Genomic DNA, 25106 nt, shown 5'->3' with positions numbered 1-25106 from the left:
CAGAATTTGAGGGGCCATAAAAAAGATCTTGTGGTCCCATTGCTTAGCCAGCCACTCTGGTAAAACTTGGTTGTAATTGCTCTGAATAATGAAACATTGCTAAAGAACACAGAGTAGGAGACAAACCAGGTGACAAAGTGGTTTTTGTCATTCTTCTTTCCATAGGAAAAATGATAAGAAAATGGACACTTTTTTGGCAGTCTCTGTGAAAGGTAAGAAAAATGGGCAGTTTCCTGCCCAGAAAATCCTACAGAGTTCCATGGGAAAGGAATCTACTTCCCCATTTTACAGGATTATCACAGACAATATCCAGCAGTGTTTATTCTAAGAAAAAACAACTGCAAAGTTGTGGGAACTTCAATTCGGTGAGCTTCAATATCTTGTTAAAAAATGATGGTTACATAAAGGACAAGATCATAATGCAGAAAAATCAGGGTTCAGTCATGGTAGAAAGGAAAATAATCAGTACAGTATGTAATTTCAGAAGGACAGGGAAGTCCCCCTTATTTCCCAAAATCAGTTTCTCACCTGTTCACCAATACCAAAAAAAGTTCTTTCACAAAGAACAAACACTGTGATGCCTCAGTTAGAAATAAGGCTTAAATTGCAAATGCCTTTGGAAGAGGGGACGGGGTGACAAACTCATATGAAGTTGTCATTGAGTCTGTCTGAGAACACATTTTACAAAAAGAAGAGTGTGAGGGAATCTAAAGGAGTATGGTGGAAGATCTCTCACACACACATATCCTTACCTGAGATTAGAAAGATTAGGAGGAAGGTGCTAAGAAAAGAGATTTTATATAGATTGTCACTGGGTGCAGCTGTCAGAGAGGGGCTGGAGCATCGATGGATTCTTCTCTGGAGCAATCAGGGAAAGTTAGAGATTAGCCTCATGGTCGTCCCCTCCTCTGTGGGGGTCATACTTCTGTAGAGATCATAAGCAGCTTTGTCTTGCCATGTTCTGTCAGAAATCCCACTCATGTCCCTGAGATATTTCCCCTATAAATCCATAGCTCACGCCATCTTGGCTGAATCCCTTTGGGTCAGTCTACCATCACACTCTGGCTCCTGGTGTCTTTTCCTTCACCCCTCTCTCATGCTTCATGGTGTCTCTCCTCTCATCCTCCATTTTGTCTTATGCCCTTTTCCTTTTAACTAATTAATCCTTTGGGGTGCTGACATCTAAGGGACATGCTCCAACCTCATGTGATGTTTTCTTTCTCCTGGATAACTGTAAGTTCCACTAGGGGATTTATCTTTTCCATCATTAATTGTTAAAACCCCTTTCCTTGCTATGGGCTCTCCCAACTATTTCATATTTACCACTCCTACTGTCTACTGTTTCACTGCATTTTGTGTGTAACCTCCATTCCTAAAAAAGAAAAAAAAAACTAGTTTTTTTGTCAAAGAGAATAACCATTGTGAATTCTTCACATGACCAAACCCCAACATGTGGTACTCTCCTAAATCACATTATTTAGAGCCTACAGCCACATCATTTAGTTTAGATTCCACATTACATACACACACACACACACACACATCTGAAACTGCATATATTATTATATAAGGAGGACACTGGAAGCTTTTATTCTCTTCTAATTCAGAATCTGCATTCCAGAGCATTTTTCTTTCCTAATATCTAATAATTCCTAGATATGTTATATAGACAGATAGATAGATATAGATATGCTATAACCCAAATGGTACATCATTAATTACTTGCTAATCAGGTATTTAAGGAGATAGTTACCCTCACTGAGACAACTTTGTTGCTCTTTAGGAAAATTCATTATATGAAAAGCCAAATTTAAATACAGAGAGAAAAGAAAAGCAAGAAAAGAGAGAAAGAGAAGAGAGAGAAGAGAGGAGAGGAAAAGAGAGAGAAGAGAAGATAGAAAAAAGAGAGAAGAGAGAGATAGATTCAGAGAATAGAAACAGAAGAGGAGAGATAAGAAGGGAGAGCAAAAAAAAGAAGAGAAGAGAAAAAAAGAGACAGAAAAAGAGAGGGACAAAGAAAAGAGAGAAGATAAAGATAAGTGAAGAGGAGAGGAATGAAGAGAAGAGTAGAAAATGGAGAGAGGATATTAGTGGTGAGGAGAGCCTAAAAGAGGAAAAAGGAATGCCAATGAGAAGAGAGAAATAAAAGAAAAGAGAAAAAAGGACAGGAGAAGAGAAAGAGAAGAAAGAGAAAGAGGAAAAGAGAAACAGAGGAGAGAAGAGAATGGAGAGAAAAGAAAGCAAAGAAAAGAGAAAGGAAAGATAAGTGGGTTTGGCTCAAGAGGTTAGGCTGAGTAGTGGCAAGGAGAGGAGAAGGTGGTGCAGCTTGAGAGGTGAGGCTGAGTGGCGAGGAGAAGAAAGGAAAAAAAGACAAGGATAGGAAAGTGACAAGGTGAAGAGAGAGAAAAAAGGGGAGAGAGGAAAGGAGAGAAAAAGAGAGTGAAAAGAAGAGAGACAGAAAAAGGAGCAGGAAAAGAGAAAAGAAAGAAGAAAAAGACAAGTGGAGAAGAGAAGAGTGGCAAGAAGAGGAGAAAGTAGAGAGGAGATTAATGGTGAGGACAGCATAAAAGAGGAAAGAGGAATGGCAAGGAAAAGAGAGAGATATGAGAGAGAAAAGAGAGAGGAGAGAGAAGATAGAGAAAAGAGAAGAGAGAAAGAAAAAGAGAAAAAGAGAGGGAAGGAGAGAAGAGAATGGAGAGAAAAGAGCAAGAAAAGAGGAAAGAGAAAAGATAAGTGGTGCTCCTTGAGAGGTGAGGATGAGGGAGGGGCAAGGAGAGGAGAAAGTGGTGCAGAGAGGTGAGGCAAGGAGTGGTGGTGAGAGGAGGAGAAAAGAGAAAAGAGAGTGTGGCAAGGAGAAAAAAGAGAAAGATGAAAAAAATAGAAAAAGAAGAGGGAAGAGACAAGAGAAGAGAAAGAAAAGAGAGAAAGATAGTAGATAGATAGATAAAATATATTAGATTAGAATAGATAGAAGGATACCTTAGATAAATAGGTTAGATAGATTAAAGAGAGATACAGAAGAAAGGAAAAAGAGAAAGGGGAGGGGAGGACATGAGAAAACAAGAGCAGAAAAGAGGAAAAGACAATGACAAGATAAAGAGGGGAAAGAAAGAGAAAAAAGAGTGGAGAGAGGAGAGAAGAAAAAAGGAGAGGAGAGAGAAGAACAGAAAGACAAGTAGAGAGCAGAAAAGTGGCAAAAGGAAGAAAGTGGAGAAGGAGAGATTAGTGGGGAGGACAGCATAAAAAAGGAAAGAGGAATGTCAAGGAGAAGAGAATAGAAAAAAGATTACAAAAAATAGAGAAGAAATAGAAGAGAAAAGGAGAAAGAGGAAGAGAAAAGAAAAGAGAGAAGAGAAAAGAGAAAGACAAAAGATAAGTAGTGTGGCTCTAGAGGTGAGGCTGAGGAATGGTGAGGAGAGGAGAAAGTGGTGTGCGGCTCAAGAGTTGAGGCTGAGTGGCGGCGAGGTGGGGAGAAAAAAAGGGGAATAAAGGGAAAAACAGTGGCAAGGTGAAGAGACAGCGAGAGAGAGAGACAGTGAAGAGAGAGAAAAAAGAGGGGAGAGAGGAGAGAAAAGGAAGAGAAAAGAGAGAAAAGACAAGTGGAGAGGAGAAGAGTGGCAAAAAAGAGAAGTGGAGAAGAGAAGATTAGTGGTGAGGACAGCATAAAAGGAAAGAGGAATGGCAAGGAAAAAAAAGGAAAGAGAGAAGGAAGAGAAAAATGAGAGTACAGAAAAGAAAAGAGGAAGAGAAAAGAGGAAAAGAAGTGAAAAAAGAGAGTAGGAGAGGAGGGAAGAGAATGGAGAGAAAACAGAAAGACAGAAAAGAGAACGGGAAAAGTTAAGTGGTGTGTCTCGAGAGAGGCTGAGGAGAGAGGCAAGGAGAGCAGAAAATGGTGTGGAGAGGTGAAGTGAGGAGTGGCGAGGAGAGGAGAAAAAAAGGGTGGTAAGGAGAAGAGGAGAGAAGAGAAAAAGAGTGAAGAGACTAAGAAAAAGAAAAGAGAGTAGATAAGATGGATAGATAGATTTGAGAGATAAGATGGATAGATGAATATATATTATATATTAAAAATATTAGATAGATAGATAGATGGATAGGTTAGAGAGAAAAAAAAGAAAAGCAGAGAGGGAAGAAAAGTGGAAAGACAGAAAAGGAGTGGTAAGGACATGAGAAAACAAGAGCAGAAAAGAGGAAAAGAGAGTAGCAAGGTAAAGAGAGAAAAGAGAAAGAGAAGAGAGAGAGTGGAGAGAGAAGACAAAAAGAGAAAAAATGAGAGGCAGAAAAAGGAGAGAGAGGAGAGAAAAGAGAACAGAAAGAAAAGTGGAGAAGAGTGGCAAGAAGAGAAGAAAGTGGAGAGATCAGTGGTGAGAACAGCATAAAAGAGGAAAGAGGAATGACAAGAAGAAAGACATAGAGAAAAGAGAAAAGAAAAAGGGGAACAATAAAGATAGAGAAAAGAAAGAGAAGAGAAAGAGCAAGCGGAGGGAAGAGAAAGAGGAGAGAAAAGAGAATGGGAAGGAAAGAGAAAAGAAAAAAAGAGAAAAGAAAAATAGTGTAGCTCGAGAGGTGAAACTAAGGAATTGGTGAGGAGAGAAAAAAGGGGAAAGAAGAGTGGCAAGGCGAAAAAAGAGTGAAGAGAGAGAGAGAAAAGAGAGGGGAATAAAGAAAAAAGAGGAGAGAACAGAGAGAGGAAAAATAAAAAAGACTAGTGGAGAGGAGGAGTGGCGATAAGAGGAGACATTGGAGAAGAGAGAGGAGATTGGTGGTGAGGACAGAATAAAAGAGGAATGAAAAATGGCAAAGAAGAGAAAAGAAGAAAGAGAAAAAAGAGAGGAAAGAAAAAATAGAAAAAAGAAAGGAGAGAGCAAGAGAAGAGAAAGCAGAGAAAAGAGAGAACAAAGATAAAAGAGGAAAAAGATAAATGGTGCACCTTGAGAGGTGAGGCTGAGGAGAGGGGCAAAGAGAGGAGAAAGTGGTACAAAGAGGTGTGAGGTAAGGAATGGTTAAAATGAGGGAAAAAAGAGAGGAGATTAGCAAGGAGAAAAGAGATAAAAAAGAAAGAGGAGAAAAGAAGAGAGAGCTGAGACAGAAGAGAAGAGAAAAAGGAAAGGAATCATGAAAGGAGAGTAGAAAGATAAGAGAGATAGATAAGATGGATAGGTTGCACAGATTAGATACTGAGATAGATACATAAAAAGATAGATTAAAGAGAAGAAAAGGAAAGAAAAATTAAAGAGAGAAGAAAAGGAAAGAAAGAGTAGTGAGGACATGGGAAAACAAGAGTAAAGGATGAAAAGTGGAATGGTAAAGAGTGAGAATACAGAAAGAGAAGAGAGAAAAAAGAGGACAGAAAAGAGAAGAAAGATAAAGATCAAGAGAAGAGAAAGGGAAAAGGAGAGAAGGGAATGGAGAGAAAAGAGAAAAACAAAAGAAAATAGACAAAACAAAGATAAGTGGTGTGGCTTGAGAGGTGAGGCTGAGAAGTGCCAAGGAGAGGAGAAAAAAAGAAAAAAGAATGGCAAAGTGGAAGAGAGAACAAAGAGAGAAAAAAATAAAGAAAAAAAACATGAAAAAGCAAAGTGGAGAAGAGAAGAGTGGAGAGAAGTGAAGAAAGTGGACAGGAGAGGCGATTAGTAGTGAGGACAGCATAAAAGAGGAAAGAAAAGTGGCAAGGAAAAGAGAGAAAAGAGAAAGTCAGAAGACAGAGAAAAAAAGAGAGGGCAGAAAAGAAAGAGAAGAGAAGAGAGGAAAGAGAAAGAACAAGAGGAGAGAAGAGTGAATGGAAAGACAGAAGAAAGAAAAGATAATTGGTGTGCCTCGAGAGGTAGGCTGCAGAAGGGCAAGGAAAGGAAAAAATGGTGTGGAGATGTGAGGGTGAGGAGGGAGGGAGAATAGAGGAGAAAAAAAGAAAAAAAGAGAAGAGTGGCAAGGAGAAGAGAGAAGAGAAAGAGAAAGGGATAGTAGATAGATATATAGCTACAAAGATAAGGATATATACGAGAGATAGATAAGATGGATAGATAAATAGATAAAATATATTAGCTAGATGAGATGGACAATGAAGTAGATAGTTTAGATAGATTAAAGAATGAACATGAAAGAGAAAGCGTGGTGAGGACATGAAAAAACAAGAGGAGTAAAGATGAAAAGAAAGTGGCAAGGTAAAGAGCAAGAAAAGAGAACAAAAAGAGGACAGAAAAGATCAAAAAAAGACAAGAGAACTGAAAGAGAAAGAGAAGAGAATAATGGAGAGAAGAGAGAAAAAGACAGAAAAAAGAAAAACAAAACAAAGATAAGTGGTGCAGTTCCAGAGGTGAGGGCGAGGAGGGGCAAAGAGAGGAGAGAAAAAAAGAAAAAAAGAGGAAAAAAGAATATCAAAGTGGAGAGAGAGAGGGAGAGAGAGAGAGAGAGAGAGAGAGAGAGAGAGAGAGAGAGAGAGGAGAAAAGAAAGGAGAGAAAAAAAGAGAAAGAAAAAGCAAAGTCTTGAAAAGGGACAGTGGAAAGAAGAGAAGAAAGTGGTCAGGAGAGGTGATTAGTGGGGAGGACAGCATAAAAGAAGGGAAGACGAATGGCAAGGAAAAAAGAAAGGAGAAAAAAGAGGAGAGAAAAGATAGAGAAAAAAAGAGAAAGAGCAAGAAAAGATAAAAGAAAAAAGAAGAGGAGAAAATGGACAGAAAACTAGAGAAAGACAGAAAAGAAAAGAAAAGAGAGAAAAGATAATTGGTGTGCCTTGAGAGATGAGGCTGAAGATGGGCTGAAGTGGTGCGGAGATGTGAGGCAAGGAGTGGCGAGAAAAGGAGAAAACTAGAGAAAAGAGGAGAGTGGCAAGAAGAAATGAGAAAGAAGGGAAAAGAGAAGAAGAAAAAGAGATATAGTAGATAGATAGATTAGATGGACAGATAGGTAGATAAGATGGATAAATAAATAGGTAAAATATATTAGCTAGATGAGATAGATGGATAGGTTATATAAATTAGATAAGAAGAAAAAAGATAAGAGAAAAAAGAGGACAGAAAAGATAGAAAAAAAGAGAGAAAAAGATCAAGAGAAGAGAGAGAAGAGAATAGAGAGAAAAGAGAAAAAAGACAGAAAAGAGAAAGACAAAACAAAGTGGTGCGGCTTGAGAGGTGAGGCTAAAGGGGCGAGAGAGAAGTGGTACGGCAGGAGAGATGAGGCTGCGGAGTGGCAAGGAGAGGAGAAAAACAAAGGAAAAAAGTATGGCAAAGTGAAGAGAGAACAAGGAGAGAAATAAAGGAGAGAAAAAAAGAAAAAATGGAGAAGAGTGGAGAGAAAAGGGGAGAAAGTGGACAGGAGAGGTGCTTAGTGGTGGGAACAGCATAAAAAAGGAAAGAAATGATGGCGAGGAAAAGATAGAGAAAAGAGAAAGAAGAGAGAGAAAAAGAGAGGACAGAAAAGATAAAGGAGAAGACAGAGAAAGAGCAAGAGAAGAGAAAAAAGAGGAGAGGAGAAAATGGAGAGAAAACAGAGAAAGACAGAAAAGAGAAAGAGAAAAAATAATTGGTGTGCCTCAAGAGGTGAGGCATAAGAGGAGGAGTAAGGGGAGGAGAAAGTGTTGTGGAGAGGTGAAGCAAGGAGAAGTGAGAAGGGGAGAAAAAAAAAGAAAAAGAACAGTGGCAAGGAGAAAAGAAAAGAGAGGAAAAAAGAGAGATAATAGTAGATAGATACATAGATAAGATGGATAGATAAGATGGATAGATTAAATAAGTAAAATATATTAGCTAAAATAAGGTAGATATAGAAGTGGATAGGTTACATAGAATAGATAAATGATAGAGAGATAGATATGTACATAGGTAGGTAGATAGATTAAAAGGGAGAAAAAGAGAAGAAAAGGAAAGAGGAAAAGTGGTGAGGATATGTGAAAACAAGAGGAGTAAAGAAGAAAATAAAGTGGCAAGGTAAAGAGCAAGAGAAGAGAGAAAGAAGAGAGAGAACAAAAACAGGACAGAAAAGATCAAGAAAAGACACTTTAAGAAGAAAAAGAAAGAGAATGAAAAGAGAAAAAGACAGAAAAGAGACAAAACAAATTTAAGTGGTGTGGCTTAAGGTGAGGCTAAGGAGGGGCGAGGAGAGGAGAAAGTGGTGTGGCTTGAGAAGTGAGGCTGAGGAGTGGTGGTGAGAGAAGAAAAAAAGAATGAATGTCAAAGTGAAGAGAGAACAATGAGGAGAGAAGTAAAAAAAAAAGGAGAAAAAAAGCAAATCAATAGATATACATAAGAGAAATAGAAAAATGTATAGATAAATATGTAAAATATATTAGCTAGATAAGAGAGGTGAATAAGGTTAGGTAGGATGGATAGATTGATTAAAGAGAAGAGAAAGGAAGAAGAAAAGGAAAGGGAGAAAGAGGTGAGGATATGAGAAAACAAGATGAAAGGAACTTGGCAAAGGAAGAGAGAACAAAATGAGCATAGAAAAGATCAAGAAAAGACAAGAGAAGAGAAAGAAAAAGAGAAGAGAATAAAGAAAAAAAGACAAAACAAACTGGTGCAGCTTGAGAGGTGAGGCTAAGGAGGGGCAAGGAGAGGAGAACAAAAAGAAAAATGGAAAAAAGAATGAATGGCAAAGCGAAGAGAGAACAAAGAAAGAGAGAAATAAGAGAGACAAAAAAGCAAAGTGGAGAAGAGAAGAGTAGAGAGAAGAGAAGAAAGTGGACAAGAGAGATGATTAGTGATGGGAACAGCATAAAACAGGAAAGACGAATGGCGAGGAAAAGACAGAAGAGAGGGGAAAAAGAGCGGACACAAAAGATAGAGAAAAGAAAAAGAAGAGAAATGAGAGAAAGAGCAAGAATAAGAGGAAAAGGAGAGAGAGGAGAGAATGGAGAGAAAACAAGAGAAAGACAGAAAAGTGAAAGAGAAAAGATAATTGGTTTGCCTCAGGAGATGAGGCTGAAGATGGGCAAAGAGAGGAAAAAGTGGTGGGGAGCCATGAGGCAAGGAGTGAAGAGAAAAGGAGAAAAAAGAGAAAAGAGAAGAATGGCAAAGAGAAATGAAAGATATGGGAAAAGAGAAGAAAAAAAGAGATATATAGTAGATATGTCAAATGGATAAATAGATAGGTAGATAAGAGAGATAAGAGGGGACAGATAAATAGGTAAATATATTAGCTAGATAAGATAGTTGGCTAGGTTGTAGAAATTAGATAGATTAGATAGCGAGATAGATAAACAAATATATAGATTAGAGAGACAGAAGAAAAGGAAAGTGTGGTGAGCTTTTTCTTCTCAAAACTCAGCCAGGTGATAAAAGTTCAGATCTTTTATTATCTCCAATATAGCCCGGTTAGCTTAGAGGTCTATCTCTCTGCTTGGTTCCAAGAACTCCCTCCGAATGTCACCAAATCCAAAGGTTTTGTCCTTCAGCCTCTGCCTCTGCTTTCTTCAGCCTCCAGCCAGCTCCACTCTTCATGTCATTCCGGTGAAATCTCTCAAAGTGCTCTCTGTCTGCACCAGAGTGCTCCTCTCCAGTCCAGCTGAACTCTCTTCTGTCACCAGCCAGCCAAGTGGAATATATTCTCTCTTGCCTTGCCTCGGAGAAAGGGCTTCTGGCGTAATTCCGCTGAAATCTGACCGAGAGCCTCTGTCTGTTTCTTTTATACAAGAGGGAGGAATTGTGGGATACGAGAGAGAGGGATTATGGGTTTTCTCCCATAGTGCTCTCTGGCCCTAAGAGCTTTAAGGGAGGTGTGAATTCCCAAAGTTACAAAGTTTACTTTGCAAAGCTGGCATACTTGTGAACTCCAATGAGTAAAGGTGTAAACACAAGCATTGTACTAATTAGTTCTACTTAGTACCTTGTTTCAGGTTCTGCCCAAAACATCTTCTTGTAAGATTAGATCAACTCTAATGAGTTAGCAATTTGTAAGGATTCCAACAGGAAAGAGTAGTGAGGACATGAGAAAACAGAAGTAAGGATGAAAATAAAGTGACAAGGTAAAGAGTGAGAGAAGAAAGAGAAGAGAGAGAACACAAAGAGGACATAAAAGATCAAGAAAAGACAAGTTAAAAGAAGGGAAAGAAACACAGAAGAGAATGGAGATAAAAGAGAAAAAGATAGAAAAGAGATATAAAACAGTGGTGTGGCTTGAAAGGTGAGGAAAAGAGAAAAAAAGGAAAAGGAAAAAAATGGCAAAATGAAGAGAGAACAAAAAGAGAGAATGAAATAAAGGAGAGAAAAAAGAAGAAAAAGCAAAGTGGAGAAAACTGGAGAGAAGAAAGTGGAAAGAGGCGGTGATTAGTGGTGAGGACAGCATAAAACGAGAAAGATGAATGGCAAGGAAAAGGGAAAGAGGAGAGAGAAAAAGAGAGGACAGAAAAGAGAAAAAATGAGAAAAGAGTGATAAAGAGTAAGAAAGGATAAGAGAAAGAGAGAAGAGAATGGAGAGGAAAGAAGAGAAAGAGAAAAGATAATTGGTGTGCCTCAAGAGATGAGGCTGACAATGGGCAAAGAGAGGAAAAAGTGGTGCGGAGATGTGAGGCAGAGTGGTGAGAAAAGGAGAAAAAAAGAGAAAAGAGAATGGTAAGGAGAAACGAGAGAAGGGAAAAGAGAACAAGGAAGAGAGAGTAGATTAGATGGCTAGATAGGTAGATAAGAGAGATAGATAAGATGGATAGATAAATAGGCAAAATATATTAGCTAGATAAGATAGATATAGATGGATAGGTTATATAGATTAGATAGTGAGATATATAGAAACAGAGATAGATTAGAGAGAGACAGAACAAAAGGAAAGAGTGGGGGAACTCAAGAGAAAACAAGAGGAGTAAAGATGAAAATAAAATGGCAAGGTAAAAAGTGAGAGAAGAGAGGAAGAGAGAGAACAAAAAACACAGAAAAGATCAAGAAAAGACAAGTTAAAAGAAGAGAAAGAAAGAGAAAGAGAGACAAAACAAAGATAAGTGGTGCAGCTCTAAAGGTGATCCTGAGGAGGGGTGAGGAGAGGAGAAAGTGGTATAGGTAGAGAGGTGAGGTTGAGGAATGGCAAGGAGAGGAGAGAAAAAAGAGGGAAAAAGAAGCATGGCAAAGTGAAGAGAGAATAGAGAGAGAAATAAAGGGGAGAAATAAGAAAAACCAAAATGGAGAAGAGAAGAGTGGAGAGAAGAGAAGTGGACAAAAGAGATAAATTGGTGATGGGAAAAGAGGAAAGATGAATGGCAAGGAAAAGAAAAAGAGAGAAAAAAGAGTTCAAAAAAGAGAAATAAAAGACAAGAGAAAGAAGAGAGAGAACAAGAAAGGATAATAGAAAAAGATGAGAGAGGAAAGAATGGAGAGAAAACAAGAGAAAGACAGAAAAGAAAAGAGAAAAAGATAATTTCTGTACCTTAAGAGATGAGGCTGAAGAGAGAGATAAAGAGAGGAAAAAGTGGTGCAAAGACGTGAGGCACTAGTGGCGAGAAAACAACCAAAAAAAAAAGTGGGCAAGGAGAAACAAGAGAAAGGAAAAGAGGAGAGAGAAAAATATATAATAGCTAGATAAGAGAGAGGTGGATAGGTTAAGTAGATTAGATAAGTAGATAGATAGATAGATAGATAGAGATTAAAGAAAGAAAGGAGGGAGGAAAGGAAAGAGGTGAGGACATGAGAAAACAAGAGGAGTAAAGATGAAAGGAAAGTGGCAAAGTAAAGAGCAAGAGAAGAAGAGAATAGAGAGACAACAAAATGAGGACAGAAAAGAAAAGACAAGAGAATAGAGAAAAAAGACAAAACAAAGATAAGTGGTGTGACTTGAGGTGAGGCTGAGGAGAGAGGCAAGAAAAGGAGAAAGTGATGCGCCTCGAGAGGTGAGGGTAAGAAGTGGTGAGGAGAGAAAAAAGGAAAAAATGAATGGCAAAGTGAAGAGAGAACAAAGAGAAATAAAGGAGAAAAAAGAAAAAAAAGAAAAATGGTGGAGAGGAGTGGAGAGAACAGAAGAAAATGGATGAGATGATTAGTGATGATGAACAGCAAGGAAAAGAGACCAAGAAGAGAGAACAATGAAAGGACAGAAAAGAGATAAACAAAAGAAAAGAGAAAGAAGAGAGATAGAGGAAAAGCAAGAAAGGATAAGAGAAAAAGGGAGAGAGGAGAGAATGGAAAGAAAACAAGAAAAACACAGAAAATAAAAAAAGATAATTGGTGTGCCTTGAGAGATGAATCAGAAGATGGGCAAAGAGAGGAAAAAGTGGTGCGGACACATTAGGCAAGTATAGTGGTGAGTGAGAAAAGGAGAATAAAGTAAAAAGAGTAGCAAGGAGAAACGAGAAGGGAAAAGGAAAGAGAGAAAAAAGAGAGTGAAATATAACAGACAGACAGATTAGATGGATAGATACATAGGTAGATAAGAGAGATAGAGATGGATAGATAAATAGGTAAAATATATTAGCTAGAGTAGATGGATAGAGAGATGCATAGGTTAGGTAGATTAGATAAATACATAGATACATAGATAGAGAAGAGAGAAAAAGAGAGAGGATAGAAAATGATAGAGAAAAAAAGAGAGCAAGAAAGTATAAGTGAACAAGGGGAGAGAGGAGAGAATGGAAAAAAAAACAAAAAACAGAAAAGTGAAAGAGAAAAGGTAATTGGCATGCCTCAAGAGATGAGGCTGAAGATGGGCAAAGAGAGGAAAAAGTGGTGTTAAGACATGAAGCAAGGAGCAGTGAGAAGAGAAAAAAGAGAAGACTGGCAAGGAGAAATGAGAAAAATGGGAAAAAAGAAGAGAGAAAAAAAGAGATATAGTAGATAGACAGATTTGATGGATAAATAGGTAAATATATAAGGTAGATAACATAGATAGATGGCTAGGTTATAGAGATTAAATAGATTAGGTAGTGAGATAGCTAAATAGATATATAGATTAGAGAAAAAGACAGAAGAAAAGGAGAGAAAGAGGTGAGGACATGAGAAAACAAGGAGTAAAGATGAAAAGAAAGTGGCAAGGTAAAGAGCAAGAGAAGATGGAAAGAGAAGAGAGAAAACACAGAGGTCAGAAAAGATCAAGAAAAGAGAAGTTAAAAGAGAGAAAGAGAGGAGAGTGGAGACAAAAGAGAAAAAGACAGAAAAGAGAAAGACAAAACAAAGCGGTGCGGTTCAAGAGGTGAGGGTGAGGAGCGGGTGAGGAGAGGAACAAGTGGTGCGGTTGAGGAGAGGAATGAGGAGAGGTGAGGAGAGGAGACAAAGAAAAAAGACAAAAACAAGGCAAAGTGAATAAAGAACAAAGAGGAAAAAAGGAGAGAAAAAAGAGAGAAGAAAAAGCAAAGTGGAGAAGAGTGGTGAGAAGAGAAGTGGACAGGAGTGGTGATTAGTGGCAGGAACAGCATAAAAGAGGAAAGATGAATGGACAGGAAAAGAGAAAGAAGAGGGAGAAAAAAAAGAAGACAGAAAAAACAAAGAAAGAAAAGAGAAAAATGAGAGAGGAGAAGAGCAAGAAAGAATAAGAGAAAAAGGGGAGAGAATGGAGAGAAAAATAAGAGAAAGAAAAGAAACGTGAAAGAGAAAAGATAATTGGTGTGCCTCGAGAGAAGAGGCTGAAAATGGGCAAAGAGAGGAACAAGAAACAGTTTTTAAACAGAAAAGATCAAGAAAAGACAAGTTAAAAGAAGAGAATGGAGACAAAAGAGAAAAGGACAGAGAGAAAGACAAAACAAAGTGGTGCAGCTTGAGAGGTGAGGCTGAAGAGGGGCGAGGAGAGGAGAAAGTGTGGTGTGGTTGAGGAGAGGTTGAGGAGTGGTGAGGAGAGGAGACAAAAAAGAAAAAAGACAGAAACAAGGCAAAGTGAATAAAGAACAAAGAGGAAAAAAAGGAGAGAAAAAAGAGAGAAGAAAAAGCAAAGTGGAGAAGAGTGGTGAGAAGAGAAGTGGACAGGAGTGATGATTAGTGACGGGAACAGCATAAAAGAGGAAAGATGAATGGCCAGGAAAAGAGAAAGAAGAGGGAGGAAAAAAAGAAGACAGAAAAAAACAGAGAAAGAAAAGAGAAAAATGACAGAGGAGACGAGAGCAAGAAAGAATAAGAGAAAAGGGGGAGAGAATGGAGAGACAAATAAGAGAAAGACAAAAAAGAAAAGTGAAAGAGAAAAGATAATTGGTGTGCCTTGAGAGGTGAGGCTGATGATAGGCAAAGAGAGGAAAAAGTGGTGCAGAGATGTGAGGCAAGGAGTGGTGAGAAAAGAAAAAGAAAAGTGAAGAGTTGCAAGGCAAAACGAGAGATTGGAAAAGAGAAAAGAGAAAAAAGAGGTGAGATATAATAGATTAGGTGGATTAGATAAGTAGATAAGAGAGATAGAATGGATAGATAAATAGGTAAAATATATTAGCTAAGTAATATGGATTGAGAGGTGGATAGGTTAGGTAGGTTAGATAAATAGATACATAGATAGATTAGAGAAAGTGACAGAAGAAAAGGAAAGAATGATGACTACATGAGAAAACAAGAGGAGTAAAGATGAAAAAATGGCAAGGTAAAGAGAGAAAGAGGAGAGAGAATACAGAGGAAAGAAAAGATCATCAAAAGACAAGTTAAAAGAAGAGAAAGAAATAGAAGAGAATGGAGGCAAAAGAGAAAAAGACAGAAAGGAGAAAGAGAAAACAAAGTGGTGCGGCTCAAGAGGTGAGGGTGAGGAGCGGCGAGGAGAGGAGCAAAAGTGGTGTGGTTGAGGAGAGGATGAGGAGAGGTGAGGAGAGGAGACCAAAAAAAAAAGACAAAAACAAGGCAAAGTGAATAAAGAACAAAGAGGAAAAAAAGGAGAGAAAAAAGAGAGAAGAAAAAGCAAAGTGGAGAAGAGTGGTGAGAAGAGAAGTGGACAGGAGTGGTGATTAGTGGCAGGAACAGCATAAAAGAGGAAAGATGAATGGACAGGAAAAGAGAAAGAAGAGGAGAAAAAAAAGAAGACAGAAAAAACAAAGAAAAGAGAAAAATGAGAGAGGAGAAGACCAAGAAAGAATAAGAGAAAAGGGGGAGAGAATGGAGAGAAAAATAAGAAAAAGAAAAGAAACATGAAAGAGAAAAAAGATAATTGGTGTGCCTCGAGAGAAGAGGCTGAAAATGGGCAAAGAGAGGAACAGAAACAGTTTTTAAACAGAAAAGATCAAGAAAAGACAAGTTAAAAGAAGAGAATGGAGACAAAAGAGAAAAGGACAGAAAGGAGAAAGACAAAACAAAGTGGTGCAGCTTGAGAGGGTGAGGCTGAAGAGGGGCGAGGAGAGGAGAAAGTGTGGTGTGGTTGAGGAGAGGATGAGGAGTGGTGAGGAGAGGAGATAAAAAAGAAAAAAGAGACAAAAACAAGGCAAGGTAAAAAAAAGAACCGAGGAAAAAAAGGAGAGAAAAAAGAAAAAGAGAAGAAAAAGCAAAGTGGAGAAGAGTAGAGAGAAGTGGACAGGAGTGGTGATTAGTGGCGGGAACAGCATAAGAGAGGAAAGATGAATGGCCAGGAAAAGAGAAGAGAGAGAGAAAAGAGAAGACAGAAAAGACAAAGAAAAAAGAGAGAAAAATGAAAGAGGAGAAGAGCAAATAAAGGGGGAGAGAGGAGAGAATGGAGAGAAAAAAAGAGAAAGACAAAAGAAAAGTGAAAGAGAAAAGATAATTGGTGTGCCTCAAAAGATGAGGCTGAAGATGGGCAAAGAGAGGAAAAATTGGTGCAGAGACGTGAGGGAAGGAGTGGTGAGAAAAGGAGAAAACAAGAGAAGAATGGCAAGGAGAAATGAAAGATGGGAAAAAAAGAAAAAAGAGAGGGAGATATATAATAGACAGATAGATTAGGTGGATAGATAGGTAGATAAGAGAGATAGGATGGATAGATAAATAGGTAAAATATATTAGCTAGGTAAGATGGATAGAGGTGGATAGGTTAGGTAGATTAGATAAGTAGATACATAGATACATACATAGATTAGAGAAACAGAAGAAAAGGAGAGAGAATGAGAAAACAAGAGGAGTAAAGATGAAAAAAAAGTGGCAAGGAAGAGTGAGAGAGAAGAGAGAAAAAGAAGAGAGAACACAAAGGACAGAAAAGATCAAGAAAAGACAAGTTAAAAGAAGAGAAAGAAATAGAAGAGAGTGGAGACAAAAAAGAAAAAGACAGAAAGGAGAAAGAGAAAACAAAGTGGTGCGGCTCAAGAGGTGAGGGTGAGGAGCAGCGAGGAGAGGAGCAAGTGGTGCGGTTAAGGAGAGGATGAGGAAAGGTGAGAAGAGAAAAAAAAAGACAAAAGACAAAAACAAGGCAAAGTGAATAAAGAAGAGGAAAAAAAGGAGAGAAAAAAGTAAAGTGGAAAAGAGTGGAGAGAAGAGAAGTGATGGATAGATTTTCCACCAGGAGAGTGGCAGGATTAGTGGCAAGAACAGCATAAAAGAGGAAAGACAAATGGCACTGAAAAGAGAAGAGAAAGAAAAAAGAAAAGAGAAAAAGGAAAGAGGAGAGAATGGAGAGAAAATAAGAGAAAGACAGAAAAATGAAAGAGAGAAAAGATAATTGGTGTGCCTCACGAGATGAGGCTGAAGATGGTAGAGAGAAAAGAAGAAGAAAAAAAGAAAAAAATGGCAAGGAGACCCGAGAGCTGGGAAAAGGGAAGAGAAGAAAAAAAGAGTGAGAATATAGATAAATGGATTAGGGAATAAATAGATAAGTAGGTAAGAAATAAATAACACGGATAGACAAATAGGTAAAATATATTAGCTAGGTAAAATGGATAGAAGTGTATAGATTAGGTAGATTAGGTAAGTAGATACATAGATAGATACCGTATATACTCGAGTATAAGCCGAGTTTTTCTGCTGGGCAGAAAATCCCCTCCTCGGCTTATACTCGAGTCACTAGATAAAACATGTGTAAATATCCCTTTGAATGTCCCCCTGCTGTGTAGTATACAGCACGAGTGCCGACTGTGATACTACAGGGCTGGCCATTGCTATGGTGATGCGGCTGTTCCTGTTTACTAATGCTGGCAACCACTCTACATACGTATACTGGCACCCGCTCTCCTCCTCTGTGGGCACCAGTGCGCTACCTAAACCTACTGATATAATAAGTTTTCTCAGATTTCTGGGTTAAAATTAGGGGCCTCGGCTTAATATTCGGGTCGGCTTATACTCGAGTATATACAGTACATATATAGATTAGAGAGACAGAAGAAAAGGAGAGAGAATGAGAAAACAAGAGGAGTAAAGATGAAAAAAGGGGCAAAGTAGAGTGAGAGAGAAGAGAAAAAGAAGAGAGAACACAGAGGACAGAAAAGAGCAAGAAAAGACAAGTTAAAAGAAGAGAAAGAAATAGAAGAGAGTGGAGTCAAAAGAGAAAAAGACAGAAAGGAGAAAGAGAAAACAAAGTGGGTGCGGCTCAAGAGGTGAGGGTGAGGAGCAGCAAGGAGAGGAGCAAGTGGTGTGGTTAAGGAGAGGATGAGGAAAGGTGAGAAGAGAAAAAAAAAGACAAAAGACAAAAACAAGGCAAAGTGAATAAAGAAGAGGAAAAAAAGGAGAGAAAAAAGAGAGAGAAAAAAGTAAAGTGGAAAAGAGTAGAGAGAGGAGAAGTGGTGGATAGATTTTCCACCAGGAGAGTGGCCAGGATTAGTGGCAGGAACAGCATAAAAGAGGAAAGACAAATGGCACTGAAAAGAAAAGAGAAAGAAAAAAGAAAGGATAAGAGAAAAAGGAAAGAGGAGAGAATGGAGAGAAAATAAGAGAAAGAAAAATGAAAAAGAAAAGATAATTGGTGTGCCTCACGAGATGAGGCTGAAGATGGTAGAGAGAAAGAAAAAAGAAAAAAGAAAAAAATGGCAAGGAGACCCGAGAGCTGGGAAAAGGGAAGAGAAGAAAAAAAGAGTGAGAATATAGATAAATGGATTAGGTGAATAAATAGATAAGTAGGTAAGAGATAAATAACATGGATAGATAAATAGGTAAAATATATTAGCTAGGTAAGATGGATAGAGAGGTAGATAGATTAGATAAGATAGATACACAGATTAGAGAGAGACAGAAAAAAGGAGAGAGTGGTGAGGGCATGAGAAAACAAGAGGAGTAAAGATGAAAAGAAAATGGCAAGGTAAAGAGTGAGAGAATATGGAAAGAGAAGAGAGAACACAGAGGTCAGAAAATATCAAGAAAAGACAAGAAAAAAGAAGAGAAAGAGAAAAGAATGGAAACAAAAGAGAAAAAAGACAGAAAAGAGAAAAGACCAAGACAAGATAAAAGAAGAGAGAGAGAGAAAAGAATGGAAACAAAAGAGAAAAAACCAGAAAATAAAAAGACAAAATAAAGTGGTGCGGCTCGAGAGGCGAGGCTGAGGAGTGGCGAGGAAAGGAGAAAGTGGTGTGGTTCGAGAAGTGAGGTGAGGAGTGGTTCGGAGAGGAGACCAAAAAAAGAATGGCAAAGTAAAGAGAAAACAGTGAAAAAAAAAAGAGAAGAAAAAGCAAAGAGTGAAATAAAAAGAGAAAAAGGAGAAGAAAAAGCAAAGTGGAGAAGAGAAGACTAGAGAGAAGATAAGAAAGTGGACAGGAGAGGCAATTAGTGGTGAGGACAGCATAAAAGAGGAAAGAACAAATGGCAAAAAAAGAGAAAAAGAAAGAGAAAAGAGGACAGAAAAGATAGAGAAAAGAATTAGAAGAGAAAAGGAAAAGAGAAAAAGGGAAGAGAGGAGAGAATGGAGAGAAAAGGAAAAGACAGAAAAGTGAAAAAAGATGATTGGTGTGCCTCGAGAGATGAGATTGAAGATGGGCAAAGAGAGGAAAAAGTGGTATGAAGACAAGAGGCAAGGAGTGGCGAGAAAAGGAGGAAAAAGAAGAGAAGAGTGGCAAGGAGAAACAGAGATGGGAAAAGAGAACAGAGAAAAAAGAGAGTGAGATATAATAGACATTAAATGGAGAGATAAGTAGGAGGTAAGAGAGAGGATGGATAGATAAATAGGTAAAATATATTAGCTAGATAAGATGGATAGAGAGGTGGACAAGTTAGGAAGATTGGATCAGATAGATTAGAGAGAGAAGAAAAGGAACAAGAGAGTGGTGAAGACATGAGAAAAGAGAAAAAAAGATGAAGAGAAAGTGGCAAGGTAAAAAGTGAGAGAAGATAGTAAGAGGAGAGAACAAAAAGGACATAAAAGATCAAGAAAAGACAAGTTAAAAGAAGAGAAAGAAAGAAGAAAATGGAGACAAAAGAAAAAGATAGAAAAGAGAGAAAAAAAGTGGTGAGGCTTGAGGTGAGGCTGAGGAGTGGCGAGGAGAGGAGAAAAAAAAAGAAAAAATAGTGAAGTGAAAAAATAACAAAGAGAAAAAAGAGAGAAGAAAAAGCAAAGTGGAGAAGAGTGGAGATAAGAGAAAGTAAGTGGACAGGAGAGGCGATTAGTGGCAGAAACAGCATAAAAGGAAAGAATGGCAAGAAAAAGAGGAGAGAAAAAAAGAACAGTAAAGATAGAGAAAAGAAAGAAAAGAAAAAAATGAAAAAGCAAGAAAGGATGAGAGAAAAAGGGGAGAGAGGAGAAAATGGAGAGAAAACAAGAGAAAGACAGAAAAGTGAAAGAGAAAAGATAAGATAATTGGTGTGCCTTAAGAGATGAAGCTGAAGAATGGGTAAAGAGAGGAAAAAGTGGTGTGGAAACATGAGGCAAGGAGTGGTGAGAAAAGGAGAGAAAAGAGAAGAGTGGCAAGGATAAACGAGAGATGGGAAAAAAGAGAGATAGTAGAAAAATAGACAGACAGATTAGATGGATAAATAGGTAGATGAAAAGAAAATAGATAAGATGGATAAACAGGTAAAATATATTAGCTAGATAAGATAGAAAGACAGATGACTAGGTTATAGAAATTAGATAGCTTAGATAGTGAGATAGGTAGATAAACAGATATATAATTTAAAAAAAGACAAGAAAAGGAAAGAGAATGCTAAGGACATGAGAAAACAAGAGTAAAAATAAAAGTGGGAACATAAAGAGCGAGAGAAGATGGAAAGAGAAGAGAGAGAACACAAAGAGGTCAGAAAAGATCAAGAAAAGACAAGTTTAAAAGAAGAGAAAGAAAGAGAAGAGAATGGAGACAACAGAGAAAAAAGAACAAAGGAGAAAGACAAAACAAAGTGGTGTGGCTCGAGGTGAGGATGAGGAGTGGAGAGGAGAGGAGAAGAAAAAAGAAAAAAGAGGAAAAAAGCTTGGCAAAGTGAAGAGAGAATAAAGAGAAAGAAATAGAAAAAAAGAAAAAGCAAAGTGGAAAAAAGACTGGAGAGAAGAAAGGGAAAGGAAAGGCAATTACTGGTGAGAATAGCATAAAAGAGGAAAGACAAATGGCAAAAAAAAAATAGAAAAAGAAGAGAGAAAAGAGGACAGAAAAGATAGAGAAAAGAAGTAGAAGAGAAAACGAGAGATAAAGAGCAAGAAAGGATAAGAGAAGAAAAGAGATTAGACAGAGAGAGACAGAAGAAAAGGAGAGAGATTGGTGTGAGGACATGAGAAAAATAGAGGTGTAAAGATGAAAATAAAGTGGCAAGGTAAAGAACAAGAGAAGAGAGAACAAAAACAAGACAGAAAAGATCAAGACAAGTTAAAATAAGAAGAAAAAGAGAATAGAGAAAAAAGAGGAAAAAGACAGAAAAGAGAAAGACAAAACAAAGATAAGTGTATGACTCGAGAGGGTGAGGGCTAAGGAAGGGAGCAAGGAGAAGAGAAAGTGGTGTGGCTTGAGGGAGGCTGAGGAGTGGCAAGGAGAGGAGAAAAAAAAAGAAAAAAGGAAAAAAGAATGGCAAGGTGAAGAGAGAATAAAGAGAGACCAAATACATAAAAGAGAAAAAAGAGAAGAAAAAGCAAAGTGGAGAAGAGGGGAGAGAAGAGAAGTGACAATGAACAGGAGAGAGATTAGTAGTGGGAACAGCAAAAGACGAATGGCAAGGAAAAGAGAGAGTAGAAAAAAATCAGAAAAGACAGAGTAAAGACAAGTTCAAAAGAAAAAGAAAGAAAAGAGAATGGAGACAAAAGAGAAAAAGACAGAAAGGAGAGACTAAATGAAAGTGGTATGGCTCGAGGAGAGGATGAGGAGTGGCGAGGAGAGGAGAAAAAAAAGAAAAAAGAGGAAAAAAGCATGGCAAAGTGAAGAGAGAATAAAGAGAGAAATAGAGAAAAAAAGAAAAAGCAAAGTGGAAAAGAAAAGACTGGAGAGAAGATAAAGTGGAAAGGAGAGGTGATTACTGGTGAGGATAGCATAAAAGAGGAAAGACAAATGGCAAAAAAAAGAGAGAAAAAAGGACAGAAAAGATAGAGAAAAGAAATAGAGAAAATGAGAGGTAAAGAGCAAGAAAGGATAAAAGAAAAGAGATTAGACAGGAGAGAGAAGATTGGTGAGGACATGAAAAAAATAGAGTAAAGATGAAAATAAAGTGGCAAGATAAAGAACAAGAGAAGAGAGGAGAAGAGAGAGAACAAAAACAAGACAGAAAATATCAAGATAAGTTAAAATAAGAGAAAGAGAAGAGTGGAGAAAAGAGAAAAAACAGAAATGAGAAAGACAAAACCAAGAAGTGTGTGGCTCAAGAGGTGAGGCTAAGGAGGGGCAAGGAGAGGAGAAAGTGGTGTGGTTTGAGGAGAGGCGAGGAGAGGAGAAAAAAGAGGAAAAAACAATGGCAAAGTGAAGAGATAACAAACAAAGAGAAAGGAGAGAAAAAAAGAAAGGAGAAAAAGCAAAGTGGAGAAGAGTGGAGAGAAGAGTACAGGAAAGGTGATTAGTGGTGGGAATAGCATCAAAGAGGAATGAGGAATGGCAAGGAAAAGATAGAGAAAAGATAGAAGAGGGATGGCAAGGAAAAGATAGAGAAAAGATAGAAGAGAGAAAAAGAGAGGACAGAAAAGATAGAGAAAAGAAATAAGAGAAAGAAGAGAATGAGCAAGAGAAGAAAAGAGAAAAAGAGGAGAAAAGCAAATAGAAGAGAAGAAAAAGAAGAAATACTAGACAGAGATGATAGATATGATGGATAGATAAATAGGTAGATAAGATGGAATACATGGATAGGTTAGATTGATTCGATATATAGCTAGATTAAAGAGAAAGAAAAAAAGAAAAGTTGTAAAGATATGAACAAATAAGAGTAAAAAAGAGGAAGAGTGGCAAGGTAAAGAAAAAAAAGAAAAGAAAAAAGGTGGAGGGAAGAAGAAGAGGAAGGGAAGAGAAGAGAAAAAAGGAGAGAGAAAAAGGGGAGAAGAGAAAAGAGAGGAACAGGAGAGTGAGAGAAAAAGAGAACAAAAATAAGTGGAGAGAAGAGTGGAGAGGAATGGATAAAGTGGAGAGGAGCTGAGATCTGGTGAGGGTGAGAAAAACATAAAAGGAAAGAGGAATGGCAAGAGAGAAAAAGAGAAAAAAGAGGAGAAAAAGCAAATAGAAGAGAAGAAAAGAGAAAAAGAGAGGACAGAAAAGATAGAGAAAAGAAATAGAGAAAAAAAGAAAAGAGAACAGAAGCCTGAAGAGGATAGAGAAAAAAGAGCAGAGAAAAGTGGAGAGAGAAGAAAGCATGTGAGAGAGAGAGAAGAGAAAGAATGAGAGAAGGAAGAAAAGGGGAAGAGATGAGAGAAAGAGGAAAGGAGAAGTGAGGAAAGAAAAGAGAAGAAGCAAAGAAGGGAAGAGAGAGAAGGGAAGACAGAAGAGAGAAGAGAAGGGAAGACAGAAGAGAGAAGAGAAGGGAAGACGGAAGACAGAAGAGAAGGGAAGACAGAAGAGAGAAGAAGAAGGGAAGACAGAAGACAGAAGAGAAAAGAAGACAGAAGAGAAGGGAAGACAGAAGACAGAAGAGAAGGGAAGACAGAAGACAGAAGAAAAGGGGAAGACAGAAGACAGAAGAGAAGGGAAGACAAGACAGAAGAGAAGGGAAGACACAAGACAGAAGAGAAGGGAAGACAGAAGACAGGAGAGAAGGAAAGAAGAGAAGGGAAGACAGAAGGAAAGACAGAAGAGGGAAGACAGAAGACAGAAGGGGGAAGGGAAGACAAGACAGAAGGAAAGACAGAAGAGGGAAGACAGAAGAGAGAAGGGAAGGGAAGGGAAGACAGAAGAGAAGGGAAGGGAAGACAGAAGATGGAAGAGAAGAGAAGTCAAGTCCAGGGGGTGGAGCCAAGATAGCCGAGTGAAGAAAGCTAGAAAGCTACTCGAGCTCTCTGTTTCCCTTGACAACCCCCTGAAACCGAGCTTCTGAACAGAGTTGGATGGAATGAAACCCCTCTCCAGCTCACAATAGCCTGGAAAAACTCCAAGAAAGGTCGGTGAAAGGGGTAGTCAGCCCAGCCCAGATGGTGTGCAGGAAAGTCAGTGAGAGATGCTTAAAGACAAAAGGCAGAGGTCTGGCTCAACAGCAGAGCAGACTTGTGGGCCCGCTCCGGTCAGCTCAGAAGACAAATTCTGGGAAAGCAGGTTTTCTCCTAGAGGCAGCAGGTAAGGCCACCTGCTACTGTGAGCAAGACGCCAAAGCCAAGGATCGCCTGTGCTTGAAGGTCAAGGCGCTCAGAGCTTCATGGGAAGCTGGGGCGAGCAGCCCCAGGAGCAGAGCTCGACCATAAAAGGAACAAAAAGGAGAAAAAAGGGAGAAAAGGAGCAGAAAATAACCTTAATCATAGAAAGCTACCTTGGTGATAGGCAAAACCAAAACACTGACTCAGAAGAGGGCAAAATGGCCACAGAGGAAATCTCAAAGAGTGAGATGAATGGGTCTGACACCCAAAGAGGCTTCTTTGAAGTGCTCATAAAAGACTTTAAAAGGCAAATAAGAGAGGTAGAAGAAAAATGAGAAGAAATGAGAAGAGCAAAGAGGAGAAAATAAAAGAAACAGGGAGGGGGAAGCATGGGGAAAGGGAGACAGGGAGGGAGGGAGGTTGGGAGGGAGGCAGGGAGGGAGATAGAATCTTCACTATACAAAGTATTTTTATAATAAAATATTAGGCACTAAAAAACTTAAGCTCTTTTGGAACACCAAAAGATTTCTTTAAAAGCTGAACTACATTTGACTAATATACATTGTGCTTGTATCTAAATCTGTGTTTATGTCTTTCCGCTGCTTGGAGAAGTGATCTAAAAATGAGAGACTTACAGAACCTTATTTGAGCATTAGAGAGGTTGAGTGATTTGTCTATAGTCATGTAATTAGTCTTTATAAGAACTTTGGCTTCTTTGAACCACAAGTTCTGGCTTATATGTATTATATCAATGTCTCCAAATGTTTTTGATCATGCTTTCCTATCAATGGAGCATACACCCCAAGTATGCTTATTCATAACCAAATAGAGTATTATACTAGTAGTAATTATGAACATCAGAAAATTTAGATAAGAGAAACTTTTAAATCATGAGATAAAGATGAAATACTTAGAATTAACAGAGTATCACTGAATTTATCTTTATTTTATTGTATTATTAAATTATAAATGTATTGTTGAAGGAACTACATAGTGACACCTACAGTTTGTAATAAGAAGAATGGCAGTTTATGAAGATGGGATTGGATTGGAGAGAAAATTAAGATAGGGAGAACAAATGTGAGGCTATTTAACAGCTCAAGTGAGAGCTTGAGGGCCCTGAATGAGGATGATGGACATACTCAGGAGTGGGGCCACTTGCTTCTCCAGCTCATTTTTGAGGCAAACAAGGTAACTTCAATTGACTTTGTCTTACCTTGGATGGTAATCCAAAATGATACCCCAGGCAGACATGCTAGCATGCCTCTCTAAGTGATTCATGTAGTCGCTATGGAGTGATTGGGGTATTCGAGAGAAGTTCATTCGTAACATGATGAAGAAATGCTCATGCTGTAGTGATCAGAGCATTATATCAGACCACCACTGGCTAGGATTCTTACCTCAGGTATGCCTTTAATTAGCTGTTAGCTTATATGTGATCCTAGGTAAGTCATAATACTTTTCTGTCCTTCGTTGTTTCTTCTGTAAAATGTAGTGATTATATCATCTCCAAGGTTCCTTCTAACTCTTATATACTATCATTTTGTAACTTTATAATTATAAAATATTCGGGGTTGGATTAAAAATTTCTTAAGATGTTTTGTAGCTCCCCAAATTCTGATTCTGCAAGATATGGCTACTAATATGGTGGCATCCAGTGATCAGAAATGCCGAAGAGCACTCAAATATTTCTTTTATAACTT

General features: G+C 38.1%; 1 protein-coding gene and 1 long non-coding RNA gene across 2 annotated transcripts in view; one reads left to right on the top strand and one right to left on the bottom strand.

Moving 5' to 3' along the window:
* VSTM4 (V-set and transmembrane domain containing 4) overlaps positions 1 to 25106 on the bottom strand; it is a 150051-nt gene that overhangs the window by 84018 nt on the left and 40927 nt on the right. The window lies entirely within an intron of this gene.
* LOC127551809 (uncharacterized) lies at positions 25 to 2374 on the top strand. The gene is made up of 2 exons (XR_007951175.1): positions 25 to 212; positions 1784 to 2374. It is a non-coding gene; the product is annotated as an uncharacterized LOC127551809 (long non-coding RNA).

This window comes from Antechinus flavipes, chromosome 2, assembly GCF_016432865.1.
Source record: "Antechinus flavipes isolate AdamAnt ecotype Samford, QLD, Australia chromosome 2, AdamAnt_v2, whole genome shotgun sequence".
Taxonomy (NCBI): Eukaryota; Metazoa; Chordata; class Mammalia; order Dasyuromorphia; family Dasyuridae; genus Antechinus; species Antechinus flavipes.
The sequence above is the reverse complement of the archived record's forward strand: the minus strand, read 5'-3'. Positions and strand labels throughout refer to the sequence as shown.